Below are 23,090 nucleotides of genomic sequence, written 5' to 3' on the forward strand. Positions count from 1 at the left end.
AAAACCACAGAACAATGTTGAGAGAAATTAAAGGAGACCTAAAGAATTGGAGAGATACATTAATGAATTCAGAGACTCAGTATTGTTAAGCAATCATTCTCCCCAAGTAAAGTTTTCAGATATCCCATCAGTTCTGTTCAGTTCAGTCACTCAGTCTTGTCTGACTCTTTGTGACACCAAGAATCGCAGCACACCAGGCCTCCCTATCTGTCCTGGAGTTTACTCAAACTCATGTCCATTGAGTCGATGATGCCATCCAACCACCTCATCCTCTGTTGTCCCCTTCTCCTCCCACCTTCAATCTTTCCCAACATCAGGGTCTTTTCAAATGAGTCAGTTCTTCATATCAGGTGGCCAAAGTACTGGAGTTTCAGCTTCAACATCATCCCTTCCAATGAACACCCAGGACTGATCTCCTTTAGGATGGACTGGTTGGATCTCCTTGCAGTTCAACAGACTCTCAAGAGTCTTCTCCAACATGACAATAATCCAAATCAAAACCCTAAATAGAAAATTTTTTAGGTATTAAGAGTCTAACTCTAGAAATTAACAGAAAGTGTAAAAGTACCTGTATTAACCAAAATAATTTTGAAAAATGAATTTGGAACACTGACAGTACCTGATTTCAAGATTTACTATAAAGATAAAGTAATCAAAATAGTGTGATATTGGCATGTGATTAGACATACAGATAAATCAAAAGGATAGGATAAAAAGCTTGGAAATGGACCCACATATACATGGTCAATTGATGTTTGACAAACTTACCAAAGTAATTCAACAAGGAAAGGATAGTTTCTTCACCTCTTGCTTTCACCATGTATGTGTGTGTTAGTTGCTCAGTCGTGTCCAAGTCTTTGTGACCCTATGGAATTCTCCAGGCCAGAATACTGGAGTGGGTATCCGTCCCCTTCTCCAGGGGATCCTCCCAACCCAGGGATCAAACCCAGGTCTCCCGCATTGCAGGCAGATTCTTTACCAGCTGAGCCATTCACCATACATGAAATTAACTCAAAAATAGATCATAGACCAATTATAGAGGCTAAAGTTAAGTTCTCAAAGAAATCGTAAAAAATCTTTGCAACCTTAGAATAGGCAAAGATTTCTTAGATACAGTTCACAAAATACTAATCATATTTAAATTACAGAAAAATTATACTTCATCAAATATAAAAACATGTCTTTGAAAAACACCACCAAGAACTTGAAAAGCAAAGTCACACACCAAGAGAAAATCCTTGCAGTACAAAGTACTTAGTTCCAAAATATACAGAAACTTCTCACAACCCAAAATAAGACAATCTAATTTTTCAAATAGGGAAACGATTTTGGGGGAAAAGTGCATTACATAAGAAGTTACATAAATGGCCAGTAAGTACATTAAAAGATACCTGATATCCCTAGTTACTATGGAAATAAAGATGAAAACAATGAGATGCTATCTTATGTTTACTGAGACTAATATTACAAAGACTGACAATAGCAAATTTTGGCTAGGAAATAGAGCAGCTGAAACTCTCATATTTTGCTGATGAAAATTTAAATTTGTACAATCACTGTGAAAAGATGTTTGGCAATTTCTTCAAAATTAAACACACTTTTCATAGTACCCAGTCATTCCAACCAAGTATTTACTTACAAAAAATGTGCATAAAAATTCATAGAAGATCTATCATAATATTAAAAAACTTGAAAACCAAATGTTCATCAAATGTTGAATGAATAAACTGATAGTGGTATGTTTGTATGATGGAATATTACTTAAAAATTAAAAGAACCATCTTGACACAAGCAACGATAAGGAAGAATCAAAAAAACAAACAAACACCTCATGGATGAATAAAAGAAGTCAGTTATAAAATAGGGCATAGTGTTTGATTGCATATATGTGAAATTCTAAAACAGGGAAAACTAATTGATAGTAACAGAAAGAAGATTATAGTTGCCAAGCCCCAGGGGTGGGAAATTGTCAACTACAAAGGAATTTTTAAGGTAGTAGAAATGTTCTATATATATCTTGATTGTGATACTTGGTTACTCAAGTATATGCATGCGTGCATGCCAAGTTGTTTTAGTCATGTCTGACTCTTTGTGACCCTGTGGACTGTACACGCCAGGCTCCTCTGTCCATGTGATTCTCCAGCCAAGGATACTGGAGTGGGTTGCCGTGACTTCCAGGGGATCTTCCTGACCCAAGGATCAAACCCACATCTCATGTCTCCTGCATTGGCAGGAAGGTTCTTTATCTCTAGTGCCACCGGGGAAATCCACTCAAGTATATACGTTCATCAAAACTCACCAAACTGTACACCAACATGGCTATAATTTATTGTAGTCAATTGCACTTCAATGAAGTTGTTTTAAAAAAAATCTGAGTCTACCATCTCAGCAAAAATTTTAGAGTTCCAAGGTGAACAAGTTGTTCTCTTTGGCTCTTTTGATCACTAAAAAAGAAGTCTACCCTGGCCAGTTCTTCAGGACTAGTAACTTATTCTTTTAACTCTCCAAGTCTCCCTTCTGGACCTTAATCTCCCCAGTTCTTCTCACATGAAGTATGATTCCTGTAATAAATTATTTATGTCATAATGCTTATAGTTGCACTGTTATTCCAAATGGTTTCCTACACCAAAACAATACCCATGTTATACATGGGAAAATATACACAAAAGTCATTGTGCTAGTTATTTGTGCTTCCAGGAACTAAACATCAAAACTCACAAACACGAGACTTCCCTGGTGATCCAGTGGTTAAGATTCTGTGTTCTCAAAGCAGGGGGCTTGGGTTCAATACCTGGTGGGAAAATAAGATCCAACATGCCAAGAGGTGAGTCAAAAAGCTCAGAAACATGATCTAGGAAACCTTCAGTCTCCCACTGTGTTAGTTTTCTACTCAGTTCAGTCACTCAATCATGTCTGACTCTTTGTGACCCTATGAATTGCAGCATACCAGGCCTCCCTGTCCATCACCAACTCCTGGAGCTTCCTTAAACACATGTCCATCAAGTTGGTGATGCCATCCAACCATCTCAACCTCTGTTGTCCCCTTCTTCTCCTACTTTCGATCTTTCCCAACATCGGGGTCTTTTCAGTGAGTCAGCTCTTCACATCAGGTGACCAAAATTTTGGAGCCTCAGCTTCAGCATCAGTCCTTCCAGTGAATATTCAGGACTGATTTCCTTTACAATTGGCTGGTTTGATCTCCTTGTAGTCCAAGGGACTCTCAAGGATCTTCTCCAGCACCACAGTTCAAAAGCATCGATTCTTCAGCACTCAGTTTTCTTTATAGTCCAACTCTCACATCCATACATGACTACTGGGAAAAAAACAAATGTAGCTTTGATTTTATGGACCTTTTTTGGCAAAGTAATGTTTCTGTTTTTTAATATGCTTTCTAGGTTTGTCATAGCTTTTCTTCCAAGGAGCAGGCATCTTCTAATTTCACGGCTATAGTCACCATCTGCAGTGATTTTGGAGCCCCCCCAAAATAAACTCTCTCACTGTTTCCATTGTTTCCCCATCTATTTACTATGAAGTAATGGGACCAGATGCCATGATCTTTGTTTTTTGAATGTTGAGTCTTAAGCCAGCTTTTTCACTCTCCTCTTTCACTTTCATCAAGAGGCTCTTTAGTTCCTCTTTGCTTTCTGCCCTAAGAGTGGTAACATCTGCATATCTGAGGTTATTGATATTTTTTGGGGCAATCTGTATTCCAACTTGTGCTTCATCCAGCCCAGCATTTCACATGATGTACTATGCATAGAAGTTAAATAAGCAAGGCAACAATATACAGCCTTGATGTACTCCTTTCCCGATTTGCAACCAGTCTGTTGTTCCATGTCTGGTTCTAAATGTTGCCTCTTGACCTGCATACAGGTTTCTCAAGATGCAGGTAAGGTGGTCTGGTATTCCCATCTCTTGAAGAATTTTCCACAATTTGTTGTGATCCACACAGTCGAAGGTTTTGGCCTAGTCAACGAAGCAGAAGTAGATGCTTTTCTAGATTTCTCGTGCTTTTTCTGTGATCCAACAGATGTGGGCAATTTGATCTCTGGTTCCTTTGCCTTTTCTAAATCCAACTTGTACATCGGAAAGTGTCAGCTCATGTACTGCTGAAGCCTAGCTGGGAGAATTTTGAGCTTTACTTGGCCAGCCTGTGAAATAAGTGCAATTGTGCAGTAGTTTGAACATTCTTTGGCATTGCCTTATTTCGGGATTGGAATGAAAACTGACTTTTTCCAGTCCTGTGGCTACTGCCAAGTTTTCCAAATTTGCGGGCATAAGTGTAGCACTTTGACAGCGTCATCTTTTAAGATTTGAAACAGTTCAGCTGGAATTCCATCACCTCCACTAGCATTGTTTGCAGTAATGCTTCCTAAGTCCCACCTGACTTCGCACTCCAGGATATTTGGCTCTAGGTGAGTGATCACACCACTGTGGTTATCTGGGTCATTAAGATTTGTGTGTGTGTGTGTGTGTGTGTGTGTGTGTGTGTGTGTTCTGTGTATTTTTGCCACCTCTTTTTAAAATATTTTCTGCTTCTGTTTGGTCTATACGGTTTCTGTCCTTTATTTTGACATCTTTGCATGAAATGTTCCCTTTGTATCTCTAATTTTCTTGAAGAGATCTCTAGTCTCTCCCATTCTATTGTTTTCCTCTATTTCTTTGCATTGATCACTTAGGAAGACTTTCTTATCTCTCCTTGCTATTCTTTGAAAATCTGCCTTCAGATGGGTATACCTTTCCTTTTATCCTTTGCCTTTCACTTCTCTTCTTTTCTCAGCTACTTGTAAGACCTCCTCAGACAACCATTTTGCCTTTTTGCATTTTTTTTCTTGGGGATGGTTTTGATCACCACCTCCTGTAAAATGTTATGACCCTTCATCCATAGTTCTTCAAGCTTTCTGTCTATCAGATCTAATCCCTTGAGTCTATTTGTCACAGCAGTTTTCTACTGCTGTGTACCAAATTGCCATAGGTCAGTGGCTTAAACTAGCATAATTTATTAACTCACAGCTTCTGTGGGGCAGGAGTCTGGCATGTTTTAGCTGGGTCTTCTGCTCAGAATCTCATAAGGCTGAAACCAAAGTGTCTTCTGGGATCCTGATCTCTTCTGATGAATCAATAGGACAGATGAAAAAGCCTAGAAATGGGTCCTCTTTCAAGCTTACTGGTGGTTGGTAGAATTCATTTCCTTATAATTGTAGGACTGAGGTCCCCTCATCTTTACTGGCTATCAGCTGGGCACTGCTAGTGGATTCTAGAGGCCACCCTCACTTTCTTGTCACCCATTCCCCCCTACAACATGGCAATTTGCTTCTGCAAGGACACCAAGTAGGCATTTCTCTCACGTTAAATCTCTCAAGTCAGTCTATTAAGGAGTCATCACTAATGTAAGGCTATCACAGAAATGACTATTCCATTACTTTTGCTTATAATATAATTTTGTCAAGGAAGTGACTATCCCATGCTATTCACACCTCCTGCCCACACTCACTCCACTATCTCAGCAATTAGGGAATAACACAAAAGACATGGACCTTGGAAGATGGATAGAATTTGGGTAGACAAAGAAGAAAAGGGAAAGAACTTCACGTAAAGGACTAACATATGGTTGTAGATGTACCCTGTGGGACTGAGAGGATGAAGTCGACATAGTTCAGCTATAAACTAAGTGAACCTGGGATTTTGTGCTTGAGAGCATGGGATCCAGAAAAATTGGAGCCTAGAGTCAATTTTTACCACTCTACTGAGAAATGTGGGCTTCTGATACAACAAAAGGTACATTTTAGGATGATGAGAAAAGTGAATAAAATTTAGAAATTATTGGTATACTCAGACACCATCTGATTCAGACAGAAGGTGGTAAGCATTCAGTTAACCGTGGGAGCAGAAAGGAAAGAAGAAATCTGAAAGACTTCTGAGGAAATTCTATGGTGTATTTGTCCCTTCTGTATGTAGTCCTTCCCAAAACCCATTTCTTTAATAACCTTGCTTACATTCATTTTTAGCTTTATAGTCTAAGAACCAGTATCTGCTTATGCCATTGAATTGGAGAATCAGTGATAAAGATGCCTACTACTTATTGGGTGCCATTTAATTTTCACAACAACCCCATGAGGTAGGTGCTATTTTTACCCCCATTGAACTAATGAGAAATAGAAGGGTAGAGAGGCTAAATAACTCACACAGCCTGTTGATATCAAAGTTGTAAATTGAATTCAGGCCTTCCTCCCTGATACACACCATGATATACTGCCTCCGTAAACTATTAAGTTTGCTAAGTTTGTGTGTGCAAACTAATTTAAAAATTGGTTTTACTTCTGATCAGTACAGTTCAGTTCAGTATAGTCGCTCAGTCATGTCTGACTCTTTGCGACCCCATGGACTGCAGCATGCCAGGCTTCCCTGTCCATCACCAACTCCTGGAACTTGCTCAAACTCATGTCCATCGAGTCGGTGATGCCATCCAACCATCTTATCCTCTGTGGTCCTCTTCTCCTCCCACCTTCAATCTTTCCCAGCATCAAGGTCTTTTCCAGAGAGTCAGTTCTTTGCATCAGGTGGCCAAAATATTTGGAGCTTCAGCATCAGTCCTTCTAATGAATATTCAGGACTGATTTCCTTTAATATTGATTGATTTGATCTCCTTGCAGTCCAGGGGACTCTCAAGAGTCTTCTCCAACACCACAGTTCAAAAGCATCAATTCTTCGGCACTCAGTTTTCTTTCTAGTCCAACTCTCACATCCATACATGACTACTGGAAAAAGCATAGCTTTGACCAAACAGACCTCTGTCAGCAAAGTAATATCTCTGCTGGTCATAACTTTTCTTCCAAGAAGCAAATGTCTTTTAATTTCGTGGCTGCAGTCACCATCTGCAGTGGTTTTGGATGCCCCAAAATAAAGTCTCTCACTGTTTTCATTGTTTCCTCATCTATTTGCCATAAAGTGAAGGGACCAGATGCCTTGTTCTTCACTTTTTGAATATTTAATTTTAAGCCAGCTTTTTTACTCTCCTCTTTCATTTTCATCAAGAAGCTCTTTAGTTCTTCTTCACTTTCTGTCATAAGGGTGGTGTCATCTGCATATCTGAAGTTATTGATATTTCTCCTGGCAATCTTGATTCCAGCTTGTGCTTCATCCAGCCTGGCATTTAGCATGATATATTCTGCATTAAGTTAAATAAGCAGGGTGAAAATATACAGCCTTGATGTACTCCTTTCCCAATTTGGAACCAGTCTGCCATTCCATGTCTGGTTTTAACTGTTGCTTCTTGACCTGCATACAGGTTTCTCAGGAGGCAGGTAAGGGGGCCTGGTATTCCCATCTCTTGAAGAATTTTCCACAGTTTGTTGTGATCTACACAGTCAAAGGCTTTGGCATAATCAATAAAGCAGAAATAAATATTTTTCTGGTATTCTTTTGCTTTTTCAATGATCAAACTTCTGATCTTACTTCTAACAGCTACAATTTAATATTTGTTTGTCTTGAGGAGTCTAATCCATAGGATGCCATCCAGAGGAGGATTAAAAGCATAAAGCTGTATCTACTTAATAAATTGAGATAGAGAAAGGAGATAATTATCCTCATGATTTAAACCTACAATATCTTAATTATATTACAGAAGTTTATGAGATGCTGTTCACAAAATACCTGATTCATGGCAATCACACAAGAAATATCAGTTCTCCTTTCTCTTTTTTCCCCCTCTTTTTTTCTCTTCTATAGTTACCCCACTTCAATGTTAGTACATTAAAATATAGGGCTCAGTTAGTTTCCTGCTGTTTTAAAGAATACTACAGGTCTTTTGTGGAGAAAGGTGAAGCAGCAAGTCCCCCAAACTCACAAGTCCCCAGGAGACTGTGGGTTAGGAATCACAAGGAGATTGTGCATTTTTTTTAGAAAAGAGTAGGGAATTTTAAAAGATGAGGTTTGGGGCAACAGAAAGCTCATGGCAAGAAAAGGAAGTGCATGGGTTCACCATCAATAACCTTTCATGGTGACCTTGAAGTATGAAACACTCTGTGGTTTGATTTACCCAGATAATTACATCAGTTCTGCAGTGGGGTACCAGAAAGTTGCGGTTGTGCAACAGACTGAACTGCCCTTTAGAAACTGACTTTTCTCCCTGTGTGAACTTCACAGCAGCAGTTCAGCCGTCATCCCAGCTGAGGGAGACTCCTCTGTTCTCCTGATAGCTAACAGGTACAGACTTAGCCTCGGGGCCACATAAATCTAGGCATGTATCGGTTCATCTCCAAATACCCCAAACCTATGCTCCATCAATTAGAAAGCATTAGGCAAGTGAGCTATTAGAAAGTTCAGCATAATTAGTAGCTACCATGAATTTTCATATCCACTTTTAACATCTCTATTATTGCAGCTAAGACCTCTGGTTATTAGTTTTATTAAAAGAAAGGGGTGGGGCAGGGGGAATAAAGAAGAAAAAGACACAAACTTGCTTCCCAGGCAGGTTAATACAAGCTCTTCCTCAGCTCTCTATTCTTGATTTAAGGAACATTCTCAGAGAGAGAGAGAGAGAGAGCAAAGGAGTTTGGGGTTGTATGGAAAATTTGACTCAAACCAAAAACCCAGCCAACACCACAAAATGGATTGGAGTCAAATCAGATAAACAGAAAAAGAAAAGAATACAAAATATTTTTGAATGACAGTATCAAAAAGGTTAAAAAGCTTAACAAGAATCTGATTCAAAACATATAGACTGCAAGTTAGCTTTATCCTAACAAGGCGCTTTAAGTATTGATCCAATGATGTTTCCTTCTCAATGCCATTGAAATGTAATTAAATGTTCACAAACATATACACTCTTCTTGGGTTTGGTTTCTGTAACTACCAACAATAATGTTTGAGAAATCACCCAAACCTCCCAGTGTATTATTCATGTAACCTAGATATCTCATGAAAACAAAATGTACAAGACTCTAGTGCCAGTTAGCATGTGAAAATACCTGGCAAGAGTCTGTTTTTACTTCTTTGATAAACTGTATTGTCCTTTTGGTATATTGGAAAAGGATTAGTAAGGCTTACCAAATAAACAGCAGCTTCCTTAGAGAAACTGACCTTTGTATTTTACAAAACCAAGAAATCAATCTTGAATAGAATATGGGGGTCTTTGACAGACTAATGGAGGGTAACCTTCAAGGTCTATAACCATGAAAAGATGTGGTTCAGATGAGGATTTGGGCTAGTGATACATTTTGATACTTTCTATTTTAAGTACCCCCAAATTTAGATACTTATACACAGTTTATCCAATTTTTCCTGAAAATCTTTAGTCTGCAAAATTGTGTTCTTCCAGGACTTTTTGCCTGTGTTTGCCCTGGAAATGATAATATTTATAATAATATATCTTGAAATGCAGAGGTGTGCCCAAAGAAAAAATAATAATAAAAAAAAAGTGAACCAGACACTTTCAAACCTCAAAAAATGTTTGGTTTAATGAGTGCTTTGAGTAAAGGCTTAGAGGTAGGGGCAAGATACATTTTGAAAAGTCCAAACAAGTTTTTCTTATCCTTTGCCGAAGCAAGTTTGGTGTTTTTTCAAACAAAACATTTTACTATATGAGTAATGAGTAAAAAAAAGGGGAAAGAGATAAAAGCAAGCAGAGTTTAGAATTTAACTTTTGGCAGAGGGGAACTTAGAATTTAGACATTCACACGGCAGCTCTTGTACTGTCTGAGGTTACATCACCTGTTTGATTTAAGATCAAGACCTAAATTACCAAATCGTATTGCCCTTTTCTGCCAAGTCCACATTTGAATCAGCTTTTCTGTATCAATCTGTGAGTAAATCACTTTCTTGACCGCTAAAGTCTGGTCTGAGCTCCTAAAATCAACATCCTGAAACATTAATCCGGAAAACCTGTCATTGGTGCTAACACAGGGTTATCATTAGGTGATAAGCCTTCAACTTTCTTTTCTTCTGTCATCCACAATGAGGAAGTGCTTACTTTCGAGTTAATTAAAGGTCAGCAGATTTACAAGTAGGTTTGGATTTGCCACTTTTTCTTCATATGGTTCCTTTTCCGCTTCTTGTCTCTTAATAACCAGCTTAACACCTCTATATAATAAAAAAAGGTCAAATAGGCTCCACACAGAGCACCCATAATAGCTAGCAGCCTATCCCCTGTTATTAGCTATCAACCCAGCAAAAGTGTCAGAGCAAGTAGGCACAAAGAGAAAAAGCAGGATTTCTAGGGGCACACCAGTGAAAGGCACGTGCTTAGAAACACAAAGCATGAAGGGAGACACACTGCCTAGAAACAGCGGCATGATTTCTTTTGAAGTAGGTAGCAGGCTTCCTTGTGATACCATGAGATTATCTTAAGAGATGAATGTTTTGATGGTGGTACATTCAGTGATACCAGTCTAGACACACATGAAGGACAGACCAGGACATGGCTTACCCATAGTCTTCCATTTTTCAGGACCACTCTCAATTCACTGCAGCCAAGTAGAACCTATAGTCCAATTAATTTTTTGAAAGGAAGCTATTTTACATATATATGTATATAATGAATAATTTTATGAAATATATAATCACACACTAGAAAAAAATAAAAACAATAAATACCATTGCTTTGCTTATTAATTTAACAAAAGAAACAATGACAATATGAATTAATTTTTAAGGAGACCAATATGAATGCAAAAAAATAGTTATTTGAAAGGTATAGACATATTCTAGTCACCTATAGATCTTTATTACATAATATTAGTTCAAACTATAAGACATGGCCAATGCTTGACCAGTTTTGACCTACCGAAAAGGCAATTTCATATGGTTCTAGCTATGTTTATAAATAGAATGGTGTAAGGATTTACTTTGGACTTGAAAATCAGCTTAATCCTGTGGATTTTTCAGATTCAGTGCATTTAAAAGCCAAACTCAAAGTTATTTGTGTTTCTTCTTTTCCTAGAGAATGTCTATCTCTTGCCCATTTTCATGGATATCAAGTGTTTCATAGATATCTGGCCCCACAGGCCAAGCTGTGGGAAAACTTAACTCTCAACTGAGTATGAAATCAAGGATGCAATTTCTGGTTAAGCCAGTGAACTCTGCATAGTAAATACTCCTTGTTCTATGGCCATATCCTGTGTATCTTGTCCCAAGCAATTAGCTAGCAGATGTTAGTCCTCTTTTAAAGCAAGACTGAGGAGAAAAAAGTGCTCAGCTCCGAAAAAGCAATTACTAGTATCCTTCTGATGTCAGGACAATTTTATTTATTCAGTAACATCTTCTTACCAGGCAACAGAGAGAAGAGTATGAGTCTCAAAGACCTCACGCAAGCTTTTTTGGCCTCAGCATCCTTAAAGAAGGGTCAAGCCACATGAACAAGGAGCTCCCTTTTTGCTCTAAATTCTGCTTTTCACTCTTGTATTTAGAATTGTTAATACTCATGAAATTGTTAGGGTGACCTAATGAGTCAAGATAAGATTTGCTATAATCTGCCTGAATTTGTCCCAAATCTTTAAAAGCATACAAATATGAACCAATGAACTTAAATTACAGTATATGTCAACATTTGCTGTAGGAAACTTCCTATTATCACTACCTATATATACATGATTGCTCACCGTGTAAGTAGGAGACAAACCACTTAATAATTTCCAGGCCGGTGAACTTTTGCCCAACTTCAAATAAAGTTGTTATTCTCCTTTCAACAAAAGTTGAAGATGTATCAGGCCCAGTGAAACTGAGTTGCCAGAAATAAAAAAGCTCATGTCATCAATATGCTAACAGTGTCAGATCAAATTGTTCCAAGAGTTTTGGTTCCTACCGCATGCCTTCATACGAATTCATCTCAGTGAATACTAGACTTGGGTGGCCAGATAGCCACCAGAAATGTGCTTGTCTTCTGAGACTGCATGGAGATGTTTCTTTAAAGAATAAGGAAGTTCATTGTAACTTTAAGGTAACATTCTCAGGGAAAAAGAAATTCCAAATTTCTGTATTGCAAATTGCCAGGGACTGAGATCAAGTCCTGATGCCTCCACTGATATGCTCTGGAGCTGAAAAACAAGTCATTTTCTCCCGCCCTCAAGGTCTTGAAACTAATGTTTTATCTGGATCCCCTATGCCATAATAATCAAGGTTTCCCAAGAACCAAGTGGAATTATATGGCATCTTAGATTCCTTCCAAAGGTGGTGTCACTGCTTCTTCCTTCTTAATTAGTTGATGATATTGCCAACTTTTCCCCAAGGCATCATATTTATTCCAGAAAATTCTTATTTAGAAAGTTCACATTACAATAATCCTGTACACTTTATCTGGATTGGCAAATTTAAGCCCCATCCACTAATTTATGTTTTATTAAAACTGATTCAGTTGAGGGAACATATCTAAAAGCACTACAATGAAACTGCTTGAAGGCAAACTGCAAATTAAAGGCAAACTGCAAATCTAATCCCATTTATAAAAGTATATGTTTGCATGATAAATCCCATTTTTAAGTATGTGTGTGTGTGGGTGTGGATAAGTCTGGACATGCTTGTACAAAGGTAGCAAGGTAACCATGGTGTGACTCAGCAATGCCCTTCACGACCAGCATGTTGATCAGGGCAACTTTATTTTAGAAGGGCATACTCATGCCAATATAGATTGTGCTATTTCCTATCTGAGGGAAAACCTGTTATAATGAGGCAGAGAAGAGTGCGCCCGAACCTCTGTGGGTCTGGATGATGCATTTAAATTAGATGGAAGAAACAACACCTGCAAGAACCGGGGTATCATCTATGAAGGTGGCAAGCATTCTGTAAAAGGAAAAAGGACACCTGTGGAAAAAGAAGAAAGGAATTCAGGGAGCATAGGATGGAGGAGTGATACAAGGGAAATACACGTAAGCAAAATGAGAAGGGTAAGTGCAGTATTTATTAAGGAAAGAAGGTGGTGATACGGGAAAAATAATTGAATGAAGAAAATGAATCCACTTTCTAAGCCTGAAAATCAAAGACAGTCACTATATAGAGAAATTCTAAAACACTCAACAGCTCAGGTTAGCAATTTCACTTTGCACTTTTTTCATAGTTATCAAAAAAGTAACTCACTCTGACCCAACAGAGGATTTACTGACACTGTTGTGAGTGTCTGGCTTAGTAGTTACTTTTACTCTTGTAAGATGTGAACATTATAATCCTTGATGAGCAATGGAACATCTGGAAATGTCCAGATCTGGGAGCTCCGGAACAAGTGCATCATGGTCACTTTCTATCATTTTGAACTTGAATTCTAAGTTGTTCTTTGCCAAGAACGGTAGAGCCTGTCTTATTTCAGAAATTGCCTTAAATCAGATTGCTTCCGTCAATAGGAACCAAGGGCAGTGGGACCGATGGCCAGCTCCTTGAGAGCCACCATCCTAAGCAATGTGATTGAAAAGCCAAAAGGAAGTTCCACCTGCCAAAAGTATTCCTGACTCATTTTGCTATGATGCTTTAAAGGCACTGACAGGAAGAAGGTGTTGTTGAAATAAGGCAAGGGGAAGCACATAATATTGTTCATTATTTCATTAGAGCTAATTGGTTTAGAGTCTTCTGGAAGAAGACTCCATAGGGCTAAGACCAGAGCTGGCTGTTTAACCGGAGAGAGAAGGTGGGAACGCTCACACATGGTTGTTACTAGACAGCTTAAAGGAGGGGCAGTGCCAAGAGAGGCGGACTGTGTGGTGGGCTGTAGAGGGCGGAGCAATTGGAAAGACGCGCAACTGAGACTGAAATAAAGGCCGCATTTGGTACATAGTGAATGGAGGGTATGTGTGTGTGTGCACAAGTGTCATGTGCACACACGCGTGTGCCTTCCCACTGTGTGCAGTGCAACCCAGAATCACATTTGAGGGCTGCAGGGAGGAGGAGACAGCATTTAACAGCCCAGCCAGGGCTCCACTCATTCTTTAATCAACTGAAACAGAGGCCAGTTTCATCACAATGTCATCTGAATACTGTTGCTTAATCCAGGATGTTTGACAGCAAAAACATTAGTTGCTCAGTTGTATCTGAGTCCTTTGTAACCCCATTGACTGTATAGCCCATCAGGCTCCTCTGTCCAAGGAATTCTTCAGGCAAGCATACGGGAGTGGGTTGCCAAAGCTAGAGGTTTATCATCCATTATCATCTCTTTAAGAGGTTGCTTTAAATAAACAGAGGTGAACCGTAAGCTACTCTTGGTGAAACAGTTCCAGTTTTTCGCAGTAAAACTCATAAATGGTCACAGCCCTGGTTGGATATTTATGATTGCTGTGCTTGGGTCTTTGCTGTCACTTTTCTAGCTGTTTCATAGATAATCTCTGTGATACAATCATCCCCATTTTACAGAGAAAGAAAGGGGGCAAAGTATTAGTCAGACTACTCAGGAAGTTTTGGTCTTGAGCAGAAATCAGGGCTCCCCATGCAAAAGACTGAGTCCCACTTCTCACAGAGACCATAGGGAAAGCTGAAGAGCTTTCTTTTCGTTTGACTCTGAACATCTTGATCACACTCAAATATCATACAAACAAGGATAATTTTTAAGCCTTTATCTCTGTGTGTGGTTCTTCTGTTTACTGACTCTGGAATGGTGAATTGAATCTTGCATATGGTTATCATTGCTCTCAAGAAAATGTGGAATGAGGATGAGACAGGCCAAATGCCCATCATTTCCACCTGATAGAGTTGGCCCTTCTCTCAAGTGTTTCTAAGAAAAGAAATTGCTTAAGGAGAATACTCCAGGGAACTAAGTCAGGTGGCTTGGCTTATTTATTCAGTGTGAAGAAGTGAAGATCCAGAATGTTCCAGTGGTTGCATTTACCTGATATTTAGAAATTTATCCCAATTGAATTCAGGTCCCAATTAATTTTTGGAATACACGTCTCTAACATGTATAATTGTTGAAATCTTTACAAATGGGCATAATCTTAGAGAGAAAGTCAGGCTGCTGTGCAAACCAAGATTCTCCTGGTAGATCAACTTCTGTACTTTCAAGGACTGCTCTACCTGAAATCATTCTATCTATTAAAGGAAGAGAGTAAGACAATTAGGTCCATGTAAGGACATGGACTGTTTTACAGCCTTCTATTGTATTTTAGTACCCTAATAGGAACAACTTCCTCTCTGTCTGTTAGGAGTGCAGAAAATCTAATTAGAGGTTGGAAAGAGGGAAGAAAAAGGAAATCAGAAAGATTAATAGAGATAAGGGAGCCTAAAGGGTCAATGGTTGAATTACACAGCAGGAACTTAGGAATGAGAAGTAGAGAGATTAAGAGGATAGAAGTAAGGGCACCTACTTTTAAGGGTAATGCAGAGATTCTTCAAATATATCAAGGCTGAGAAAGATAAAGAAAACCTGAAAAATAATTACAGATGAAAGGAAACTAAAGACAAAGGAAAACTACACATGAGCTATACATAATGCTGGAGTGGATGCTATGGTAGACGAAAAATACTGTAAAGGATACCACTGGGACAGTTAAAAATTGGAATATGGATTATATATTAAAGTTTAATATTAATGTCAATGTTCTTAACCTGATAACTGTATTATGGTTATATAGTATATATTCTTCTTACATGCTGAAATAATTAGGCTTAAAGAGACATATGCCTCCAACTTGATTTAAAATTGTTTAGAAAATAAATTGGGATAGGTGTAAGTAAATAAAGTTATTATATCTCTCTCTTTCTCTCCATGTGCATGTGTGTATTTATTTTTCTTTCCATATATACTTGTATAAATACATACATATATGTAGAGAGAGAAATACATACACAGAGATAATGATAAGCCAAAGAGAACAAAATGTAAACAGAGAATTTTGATACTGGATCTATCTGAATTCCCTATACTATTTTTTACAACTTCTGATACTTTTGAAATTATAACAAAGAAAAGTTTAGAGAAACTTAACTTAGAGTAGAGGAACTAACCATCGTCTTAAACACACACCTATTGTATGCTTAAACACTCCTGAATACCTTGACATCAAAGCTTTCATCCATCCATAAACGGATACATAGTGAGAGAAACGGGAAAGCAAAGACTCTAGTGTATGCTGTTTCCTGTTGACTTTCAACAGCAATGGCATGCCCTGTCATCACTTGAAGTTGCCATTTCTATATCTTAAAAATCTTAAGATTCAAACAAAAATCCCTTGTTCCCAGTCCTAGGCAACTTGACTCAAGGTATTGACAGCTGCCAAGGACTGCAGAACAAACACCAAGGAGGAAGTAAGCCTCGTGCTCTCCAGATGGATCTGTGTACCCTCCACCCCCTCCCCCTCCCCTCTCCCCCCTCCCTCCACTGCGGAAGAGCCAGGAGGGGCCAAGGTTTTAGCTTCCTATAGAAATCATCATTCCTAAGTCCTGATACTTTATGATTTCTCCTAGCAGTTTTGAGGGATTCTCCCAAACCCTTAGGGACATGGTTTTTAATTGCCTTTCAGAAAGCAAGTAATAATATTTTGTGGTCATGGACAGATGACACGCCCAGACTCAGGCACAGGTACACATCCTCTCACGAGAGTGAGTTTCTGAGGCCGCATGACTCACTGTCTTCTATTCAGATAGGTAGTGTATTATGTTTGGCTGGGACACAAAGCAGGGAGCTTAACTAGTCGCACGAGCATGTGGCCTTTGTCCATAGCCCAAAGGAGATCACCTGTTGGGCCCTCAGTGGAATTTTCACTCCCTGCCCAATTCAAAAGCATAATTGAAAAAAGATATGTTGTTGGTCTCCAGGTGTTTCTTTGAGTTAGCCAACTTCTGCCTTCTATTGTGTTTCCCAGAGATGCGTGGTTTGAAATCGAGTGGTAGCTGGTGAAGCTATTGCTAAGAGAACTGAATAGGAAATGGCACCCAACCAGTCAGACTGGAGATCTCTCTCTGAGGTCACGCAGCAGCTCTCATTCTCTTTAAAAGAGTTGCTTCTTTTAAAGACGACCTATGTCCTCAAGAGTTAGAATCAGGCTGGCTACAACTGCTATACCTACCACCTGCCCTGCCTTCCCTCCCTCTCCAGGCTAATCCACACCTACTAGTGCCTTCCAAACCCTTTTACTGGGTATATCTGGTAAGTTCCTGCAGGTGAATTTTACTTCATCCTGTCCACTCTCTTTATATTCCCTTAATACTTAAACATAAGTGAATTTTTTCCTAACAAAACATGTATTCTTGAAAAGTTGAATGTAAATATAATGTTTAAAACCTCATAATATTTATTAGTCAGGTCTTGGTTTCAAGCAATAAAAATATATTTTGACTTAAGCAAGAAAGGAAATTACTAGAAATAGGCTTCCCTGGTTGGCAACCCACTCAAGTATTCTTGCCTGGAAAATCCCAGGGACGGAGGAGCCTGGTGGGCTGCTGTCTATGGGGTCGTACAGAGTCAGACTCGACTGAAACGACTTAGTGGCAAGTGGCTCAGACAGTAAAGAATCTGCCTGCAATGTGGGAGACCCAGGTTCCATACCTGGGTTGGGAAGATGCCCTGGAGGAGGGCATGGAAACCCACTCCAGTATTCTTCCCTGGGAAATCCCATGGACTGAGGAGCCTGGAGGACTACAGTCCATAGGGTTGCAGAGTTAGACATGACTGAAGTGACTTAGCACATGTCCATAATTTAGGGGCCCCAGTCAATAGGAAGGCTGGAGAACAAAAGTTTGGGGTGGGGAAAGCCAGAACCAAGGCAGTTAGAATCTTGGAAACCCATGAAGCAATCCAGGTGAAGAATCTGTGTAAAGCATCCCCACAGATATCTCTACCATGGCCACAGTTGGATACCATACACTAAACAATAGCAACTGCAGCTCATGGGAGTAATTTCTAAACTGTGTCTTTGCACCACCCCCTCAAAATTCAGGGTCCCCTGTGGAGGATCCAAGTGACTAAGCATCACTCACATGTTTCAACCCTAGTCATCTGCACCCTGACCAGAAGGGGTCCAGATTCGAAGGAACAAAAACAAATGCCAACATATTAAAAAACTTAAAGAGAATTAAAATTGAGAAACTCTATTTCTGATTCATTTTCAAATTGAAAAAATATTATTTTTAAACAATTTCCACTTTGAACTTTCTCACAAACTCATATTTTTGACACCCAGATTTATTCACTCAATTCCTCCCCCATTTTTTAAATATCCTTTATTCTGTCCGAGTTCACCTGAAAATAGGAATAGTTTTGGTCTTAGCTAACTAAAATATTTGTGAATGATTGTAATTGTGAATAAATGGATTGTGAATCTGTTTATTATCATGTCAACTGACTAAAGAGCAAGAATAAGCATATCTAATCAGAAACTAGGCTTCCCTGGTGGCTCAGACAGTGAAGAATTTGCCTGCAATGTGAGAGACTCAGGTTCGATCCCTGGGTCAGGAAGATCCCTTGAAGAAGTGAATGGCTACCCACTCCAGTATTCTTGCCTGGAGAATTCCATGGACAGAGGAGCCCGCTGAGCCGTTATGTCCATGGGTCACAAAGAGTCAGACTTGACTGAGTGACCAACACACACTCACACAATCAGAAACTAACTGACCTCTTCCTTACATTTCCCTCCAGAGGGTGCAGGATCATCGGGTTTTCTAATGCATGTCCTCCTCAGCCTAGTAGAGGTGGAAAAGGAAACTGTGGGCTGGTCCTTCTCCTGTAATTAAAGGTTTAGAGTATATCTTGAGGAGAAATGAAAAACTAATGCATTCCATTTGAACCATAACTGACTGTCTCTCTCACATACACACAGATGAAGCTTCAAAATACCTTAGTCGGCTTTTAGGTACTAGTTTTCGAGCTACTAAATGAAGGCAAAGATTTTAAGATGTATCTTTCCCAATTATCTGCCCTCCTTAGAGAGGCATCATAGACACAGTATGTCTCCCCTGGGGTCCGCAACATGCTTATGGAGTGCTCTGTGTGACCTCGAAGGGTTGTATGGGGAAGTGGAGGGGGGTTCAAGAGGAAGGGGATATATGCATACATGTGGCTGATTCACTTTGTTGTACAATAGAAAGTAACACAATGTTGTAAAGTAATTATACTCCAATAAAAAGTAGTATTTGAAAAGAAGAAGAATGAACGTATATCAAGTGTCTATAGTAGTCCAAGTTTTGTCAGAGATACTTCCTATATGTTATTGCATCTCATCCTTACAATAATGCCCTCTCTTCAGATGAGTACCCGTGTGCTAAGTCGCTTCAGTCTCATCCCACTCTGCGACCTTATGGACCATAGCCTGCCAGGCTCCTCTGTCCATGGGATTCTCCAGGCAAGAATATTGCAGTGGGTTGTCATGCCCTCTCCCAGGGGATCTTCCCCACCCAGTAATAGAACCTGTGGCTCTTGGGTATCCTGCATTGGCAGATGGGCTCTTTACCACTAGTGATACCTGGGAAACCCTCAGATGAGTACACTTAAGCTAAAAAAAACTGTTACCAAAATCACAGAGCAATAAATAAAAAAGTCAGGATTCAAACACATAACTCCAAAATCCATACTCTCTTCACTCATATCTTGTAATGCTTGGAAACGTACCTTATGTAGTTGTACTTTATCTGGTTTCAGGTGTTTTCTATGTAACTTAGAATTTCCATAAAATATAGCATTTTTCCCTTTATCAAAATGGCTAGTGTGACCATAGACCCTGACAGAACAACTGTCACAAATGCCAGTTCAGGCCAGTTGCTAACGTGATCCCATTTCTCGCTGGGCCCCCTGTGTTATGCAGCAAACTCCCACCAGCTCTGTTTTACACATGATAGTGTATATATATATATGTCAGTGCTATTTTCTCCATTCACCACCCTCTCTCCTTCCCTCACTGTGTCCACAAGTCCATTATCTACATCTGCATCTCCATCCCTTTCTTGCACATAGGTTCATCAATACCATTTTTCTAGATTCCATGTATATGCATTAATATGTAATATTTCTTTTTCTTTTTCTGACTTACTTCACTCTGTATAACAGGCTCTAGTTTCATCACCTCACTACCACTGACTCAAATTCATTCCTTTTTATGGTTGAGTGATATTTCATTATATATATATATATATATAACACATCTTCTTTATTCATTCATCTGTCAATGGACATCTAGTTGTTTCCATGTCCTGGCCATTGTAAATAGTGCTGCAATGAACACTGGGGTACATGTGTCTTTTAGAATTGTGATTTTCTCAGTGTATATCCCTAGAATGGAATTTCTAGGTCATATGGTAAATTTATTCCTAGTTTTTTTAAGGAATTTCTATACTGTTCTCCATAATGGCTATATCTATATTACAAAGCTATAGTCACTAGGACAGTATGGCACTGGCTCAAAAACAGAAATATAGACCAATGGAACAAGATAGAAAGGCCAGAGATAAACCCACACACCTATGGGCACCTTATCTTTGACAAAGGAGGCAAGAATATACAAAAGAGAAAAGACAGCCTCTTCAATAAGTGGTACTGGGAAAACTGGACAGCTACATACAAAAGAATGAAACCAGAACACTTCCAAACACCATACACAAAAATAAACTCAAAGTGGTTTAAAGACTTAAATGTAAGACCAGAAACTATAAATCTCTTAGAGGAAAACATAGGCAGTACACTCTTTGACATAAGTCACAGCAAGATCCTCTTTGACCCATCTCCTAGAGTAATGGAAATGAAAATAAACAAATGGAACCTAATTAAACTTAAAAGTTTTTGCACAGCAAAGAACACAATAAACAAGATTAAAGCCCTCAGAGTGGGAGAAAACAGTTGCAAATGAAGCAACTGACAAAGGATTAGTCTCCAAAATATATAAGCAACTCATACAGCTCAATATCAGAAAAACAAACAGCCCAATTAAAAAATGTTTAGGCAGAAGACCTAAACAGACATTTCTCAAAGAAGGCATACAGACGGCAAATAAACACATGAATGATGCTCAATATCACTTATTAGAAAAATGCAAATCAAAACTACAAGGAGGCATCACCTCACACCAGTCAGAATGGCTATGATCAAAGGATCTACAAATAATAAATGTAGGAGAGAATGTAGCGAAAAGGGAATCCTCTTGCACTGTTAGCAGGAAGGTATGTTGTTTTCCTTCTCTGCTGTAGCACCAGATGTCTTCTAAATGCCACATCTTCTATGAAGTCCTAGGTGCTTCACTTTTTTAGGTGATATTTTCACTTTTTTCTTAGTAGAAAATTATACCCATGATATAGCTAATTTAGAAAAGATAAAGATATATCAGGACAAATTGAGCTATCCATAATGGATGAGATGGTTTTGATTTGGTAAATATATCTAAATACAAGAAAATCATGACTTTAGTTCTACAAAAATGTTTTCAGTACAGGATCAAGCTCAGATTCTTCTCGGCTGTCTCTTCAAGCCCACCAAGGCAAGAGACTGGACGTGAGAGTTCATGAGCACCCAGTATCAGACACCTAATATTCACTTCAGAGCTATCTGATTAATTCATCACACCTAATTTGATCCCTGGCAGAAGAGGCAAGATGGCAGTCTTCATGATGAAAGGTTGGATGAATCAGCTTTGTTGGCAATGAGTTATCCTTTCTGCAGCTGAAGAGGATGCCAGCGGAAACCAGCCCAGTCTCACAATGGTTGCCAGGCCTCCCCTGCATTTTTCATCTCATAAGCATAAGAGATGTGTGACTGAGATGGATTCGTTCATCCACTCAACAAATATTTGTTGAGTGCCTAGTATATGCCAGGGCCTGGCAAGTCTTCTAGGTGCTGGGGATTAAGCAGTGAGCAAGGCTGACATAACCCTGCTCTTAAAAGAGAACAAACAGGAAATGCTCTTAAAAGACCAAAGTCCTTGTATCTGAAATTCCCATGAACTCCAAGTCTTTTTGCATTTTCTTATATTTGTGCCAGGAATCGAGGAATAAGCCACACCACCATCATTTGCCGAAAGGCAGAGTACAGTGAAATATGTTGAAATAAGGAAGCAAGTTCAAATTAGACTGACATTTTAGGTAAAAAGAGACTCCAGGTTGGATGGTAGTTTAAACCCCTGATGCAAGGTAATGGATTGGTTGGTTATTTTTTCCCTCTCAGCCACTTATGTATGGACTTGGATTTAGAAAATGCTGTATTCAACAGAAAAGGAACATCAGAAAGAGTAGCTATTTCTTTCAGCAGTCTTGGAGAACACCATCTCTTTTCCATGGAGTCTTTCTTGATGGCTTTTATAATGTGTGGGTGTCCTCGGGCATGTTTGAAGCTAATTTCTGGGTGTAACAGGTTTCTCCCATCTTTGTCCAACACAGCACACCCAAATTGCCACAGAGAGTTCCTGGCTTCAAAACACTGGCTATTTTTTTGAAGAAAGATCTTTCTGGCTTTCCAATACTTTGAAGTTAAGGAACTCTTAATGCCTTTTTAAAAATTTTTCTATGACTGCCCAACATGGACACGTTACAAAATTTTAATTTGGGAAAACAGCCTCACCAAGTCACTCAGGCTCATGTGCATCAATTATTTGTGTCTGTATCTATTACGTTTTTATTTACTGGTTTGTTTTAGGAATTGCTTCCATCTCTCTCGGCCTGCCTTCAGTTTCCTGTCTGTGATCAGAGGTTGCAGGGTGGGGCTTGATGCTCAGGTATGGAGACATTTGGTGATGGAGAATGTTGAAAGACCCTGTGAGTTTTATCTGGTGTACCTTCCCAGCAGATGTTTCCGGTTGCTAACAAGGGACGGGGAGAATCTTCTCTTTTATCGTCTGTTTCCTAGTTCCTCTCCCAGGCTTGCGGAATGACTGATTCATCATTGTTCATTGGGGGGAATTTGTACAAAAGGAGCATAAAAGCAACGCAGCCTCCTCCTTGCAACATATCTGAGCAACAAAGAAAAAGGAAAAGATGCAACAAAATAACCTAGATTCCAATTCTAATACTGTTATCCTATATCAGTGATTATCAATGTTTTTCATATAAAGACCATTTTGTAATTTAAAAATCAGTCATGAACACATAGGCCCTCCCCTATGCATGACTGCCGCTGTCCTTTTGGTGTGTGTTATTTAGGAAAACATATAATCAAATGCTACTACTAGGTATGAAGAAATATTTAAATGAATTTCTATTTTAATTAA

At 39.0% G+C, this 23,090-nt stretch overlaps 1 long non-coding RNA gene across 1 annotated transcript in view; it reads left to right on the forward strand.

The window, feature by feature from the left end:
* Positions 1-23,090, forward strand: part of LOC136169261 (uncharacterized) — a 37,637-nt gene that overhangs the window by 14,436 nt on the left and 111 nt on the right. The window contains exon 2 of the long non-coding RNA XR_010663401.1: positions 22,520-22,598. This is a non-coding gene — a long non-coding RNA (uncharacterized lncRNA). The remainder of the gene's footprint in view (positions 1-22,519; positions 22,599-23,090) is intronic.

This window comes from Muntiacus reevesi, chromosome 1 (genome assembly GCF_963930625.1).
Source record: "Muntiacus reevesi chromosome 1, mMunRee1.1, whole genome shotgun sequence".
NCBI classification, from domain to species: Eukaryota; Metazoa; Chordata; class Mammalia; order Artiodactyla; family Cervidae; genus Muntiacus; species Muntiacus reevesi.